Here is a 4,811-nt window from a genome sequence, read left to right on the forward strand (position 1 = left end):
ATTTTCTAGTGACTGCAAATGTCACCGGATGTGATGTCACAGACAGGGATTGCCTGATGAAATTCATTCCCTATTGAATATTAACAGAAAAGTTGGAGATATTTCGTCTGACAACGCCAAATTTAGCTCAAATAACTGTTTAAAATGATTAAACAGAGCTAATAGAAATTTTTTGGTGTATTTTTGACAATATAATTTGCACATATGACCTTGTATGCTCCCTTGACCTGGAAACAGTAGTCGATCAACACTGCAGATGCAAGTTTTTCCAACCTATCATTCTTGGATTGATAAGTATCAGTTTCATAATGGCGATGAAACAGTGTAGAAATAATTTATGGAAAGTGCAAAATGTGAACACTTAGTGACGTTGGTTTTGTAGCTTAATCATTCTGGTGAGAACTTATGGTCCTGGAGCTTACTGTAAAAAATAACTTTTTGGGTCAGCATTTCCTTGTGCCTCCTCGTGGCCTGGCCTGGTAACTATTCCGACATTCATTTCTGGCCTAACAAATGCGAAATATCAAAACGCCGGAATAGGCAAAAGCAAGGAAACGTAGAAAATGAAAGTGAGTTCAAACTATTATGATAGTGAGGAAAAGAGCTACGTATTTCATGTAAATATGTCATATTCAGGCAGATGTCATAGGAATTCAAGATACATGGGTTACGTTTAAGCTGCTTTTGAGAGGTCGGGCCAAGTCGGATCGAAAGTTTGTGATACTGTACCTTTATGGAGAATGTCTAGAAAATAGGATTGACTTTAAGCAACATGCTTGCTTCAAATACTACGTTTTGAGACTCAATAAAGAGGTATTTAGGTAGACAGAATAGTCATTTGTAATTGTAAACACAAAACAGTACGCGTGTGATAGGTTTAAGCTGCTTTTGAGAGGTCGGGCCAAGCCGGACCGAACAGAGACTTAACACTTTTGACTGAGGCTATGTTGATAATGTAGAGCGAAAAGGGCTTCACTTTAAGGGGCCAGTTTTCTTTACATGTTGCACTTGATAACATTATGAAGTATTATTTAGGTAGAAATGATACCATTCTAAGGATTTAAATACATTTCTACATACATGAATTAGGTTGAAGTTGCTTTTGAGAGCTCGGACCAAGCCGAACCGAAAGCTTGTGATACTGTGTCTTTACTGGGAATGTCTAGAAAATAGGGTTGACTTTAAGCAACGTGCTTGCTTCAAATACTACGTTTTGAGACACAACAAAGAGGTATTTAGGTACATAGAATAGTCATCTGTCATTGTAAACACAAAACAGAACACGTGTGTTAGGTTTAAGCTGTGTTTGAGAGGTCGGGCCAAGTCGGGCAGAACAGAGACTGAACACTTTTGATTGAGGCTATGTTAGAATGGAGAGCGAAAAGGGCTTCACTTTAAGGGGCCAGTTTTCTTTACATGTTGCACTTGATAACATTATGAAGTATTATTTAGGTGGATATGAAGCCGGTCTATGGATTTAATTACAGGTGGAGATGCATGTTCTAGGTTTAAGCTGGTTTTGAGAGCTCGGGCCAAGCCGGGCCGAACTATTGTGGTTGAGATGATGTTTAGAGTGTGGGGAAGAGTTCATATCTTGCATGCTTTAAATACTATGAATAGTGAATTTATGGGATGGTATTAATTGGATGTAGACGTAGAAAACATTCTCCTGCCCATAGAAACCTGTGTACTTATGAAGTCAAATATTTATGAATTTTAAATCATGTTTCGTTTATCGATTCCACTTTTAGACGTAACCTCGGTCAGCCAGCTCGCAGGAAACTCTTCTTCATGAGTTTTAGCCGATTTATTCGTAGTAAACTGTATATGGCACGCGTTTGTGGCTTAAAATTCATTATTATTGTCAAGGATGTATGTTGCATTAATCGTTTGTAGACATGGTGCTCATTAATGGGTTCATTATCCAATAATATATTTGGCCCGCCGTGGCCCGGCCCGGCCTGACTTTTAGGCCATCCCTAAATTGTCCAATTATCGCAAACCGATTTCAATATTCTTACTGCTGATACTTCTTAAGTATCTGACTTTAATTTCGTAAATTTGTATCAGCAAATATCCGCACAACGACAAATTAAGAATTAATTCTGAAAAAAAAATAATCAAAAACGTTTGTCGTAAACAAATCATATTTTCGATGTCATCACAGGTCTTACTCAAATGGCACTATTACGTTTATTTAAACCTGTCATGTCATGAAAATAGCAGAATAAAATACATGATTTATAAACATTCACCAGTGCAGATTTCAAGTGTTATGATTCATTAATTTTTGCACAAACCTGCAAAAAGCCGGTGTTAGATCGTGTTATACGTACGAAAAACAAACATGGCGCTTCGTTTAACTCCTACGTAAAATATAGCTTTTGTAGTCAGAAGAAAAATTACAGAACTCTTATGTGTAAGATCTGGCGAAAGAGGGTTAATTTCTCATTCTACAAGTGTTTCATTTATTATTTTCCGTTTAGTATAACAAGAGACAGACGAAAATTAAGATCGTGAAATCTAACTTATTTTCTAGTGACTGCAAATGTCACCGGATGTGATGTCACAGACAGGGATTGCCTGATGAAATTCATTCCCTATTGAATATTAACAGAAAAGTTGGAGATATTTCGTCTGACAACGCCAAATTTAGCTCAAATAACTGTTTAAAATGATTAAACAGAGCTAATAGAAATTTCTTGGTGTATTTTTGACAATATAATTTGCACATATGACCTTGTATGCTCCCTTGACCTGGAAACAGTAGTCGATCAACACTGCAGATGCAAGTTTTTCCAACCTATCATTCTTGGATTGATAAGTATCAGTTTCATAATGGCGATGAAACAGTGTAGAAATAATTTATGGAAAGTGCAAAATGTGAACACTTAGTGACGTTGGTTTTGTAGCTTAATCATTCTGGTGAGAACTTATGGTCCTGGAGCTTACTGTAAAAAATAACTGTTTGGGTCAGCATTTCCTTGTGCCTCCTCGTGGCCTGGCCTGGTAACTATTCCGACATTCATTTCTGGCCTAACAAATGCGAAATATCAAAACGCCGGAATAGGCAAAAGCAAGGAAACGTAGAAAATGAAAGTGAGTTCAAACTATTATGATAGTGAGGAAAAGAGCTACGTATTTCATGTAAATATGTCATATTCAGGCAGATGTCATAGGAATTCAAGATACATGGGTTACGTTTAAGCTGCTTTTGAGAGGTCGGGCCAAGTCGGATCGAAAGTTTGTGATACTGTACCTTTATGGAGAATGTCTAGAAAATAGGATTGACTTTAAGCAACATGCTTGCTTCAAATACTACGTTTTGAGACTCAATAAAGAGGTATTTAGGTAGACAGAATAGTCATTTGTAATTGTAAACACAAAACAGTACGCGTGTGATAGGTTTAAGCTGCTTTTGAGAGGTCGGGCCAAGCCGGACCGAACAGAGACTTAACACTTTTGACTGAGGCTATGTTGATAATGTAGAGCGAAAAGGGCTTCACTTTAAGGGGCCAGTTTTCTTTACATGTTGCACTTGATAACATTATGAAGTATTATTTAGGTAGAAATGATACCATTCTAAGGATTTAAATACATTTCTACATACATGAGTTAGGTTGAAGTTGCTTTTGAGAGCTCGGACCAAGCCGAACCGAAAGCTTGTGATACTGTGTCTTTACTGGGAATGTCTAGAAAATAGGGTTGACTTTAAGCAACGTGCTTGCTTCAAATACTACGTTTTGAGACACAACAAAGAGGTATTTAGGTACATAGAATAGTCATCTGTCATTGTAAACACAAAACAGAACACGTGTGTTAGGTTTAAGCTGTGTTTGAGAGGTCGGGCCAAGTCGGGCAGAACAGAGACTGAACACTTTTGATTGAGGCTATGTTAGAATGGAGAGCGAAAAGGGCTTCACTTTAAGGGGCCAGTTTTCTTTACATGTTGCACTTGATAACATTATGAAGTATTATTTAGGTGGATATGAAGCCGGTCTATGGATTTAATTACAGGTGGAGATGCATGTTCTAGGTTTAAGCTGGTTTTGAGAGCTCGGGCCAAGCCGGGCCGAACTATTGTGGTTGAGATGATGTTTAGAGTGTGGGGAAGAGTTCATATCTTGCATGCTTTAAATACTATGAATAGTGAATTTATGGGATGGTATTAATTGGATGTAGACGTAGAAAACATTCTCCTGCCCATAGAAACCTGTGTACTTATGAAGTCAAATATTTATGAATTTTAAATCATGTTTCGTTTATCGATTCCACTTTTAGACGTAACCTCGGTCAGCCAGCTCGCAGGAAACTCTTCTTCATGAGTTTTAGCCGATTTATTCGTAGTAAACTGTATATGGCACGCGTTTGTGGCTTAAAATTCATTATTATTGTCAAGGATGTATGTTGCATTAATCGTTTGTAGACATGGTGCTCATTAATGGGTTCATTATCCAATAATATATTTGGCCCGCCGTGGCCCAGCCCGGCCCGACTTTTAGGCCATCCCTAAATTGTCCAATTATCGCAAACCGATTTCAATATTCTTACTGCTGATATTTCTTAAGTATCTGACTTTAATTTCGTAAATTTGTATCAGCAAATATCCGCACAACGACAAATTAAGAATTAATTCTGAAAAAAAAATAATCAAAAACGTTTGTCGTAAACAAATCATATTTTCGATGTCATCACAGGTCTTACTCAAATGGCACTATTACGTTTATTTAAACCTGTCATGTCATGAAAATAGCAGAATAAAATACATGATTTATAAACATTCACCAGTGCAGATTTCAAGTGTTATGATT

This window comes from Haliotis asinina, chromosome 15 (assembly GCF_037392515.1).
Source record: "Haliotis asinina isolate JCU_RB_2024 chromosome 15, JCU_Hal_asi_v2, whole genome shotgun sequence".
Taxonomy (NCBI): domain Eukaryota; kingdom Metazoa; phylum Mollusca; class Gastropoda; order Lepetellida; family Haliotidae; genus Haliotis; species Haliotis asinina.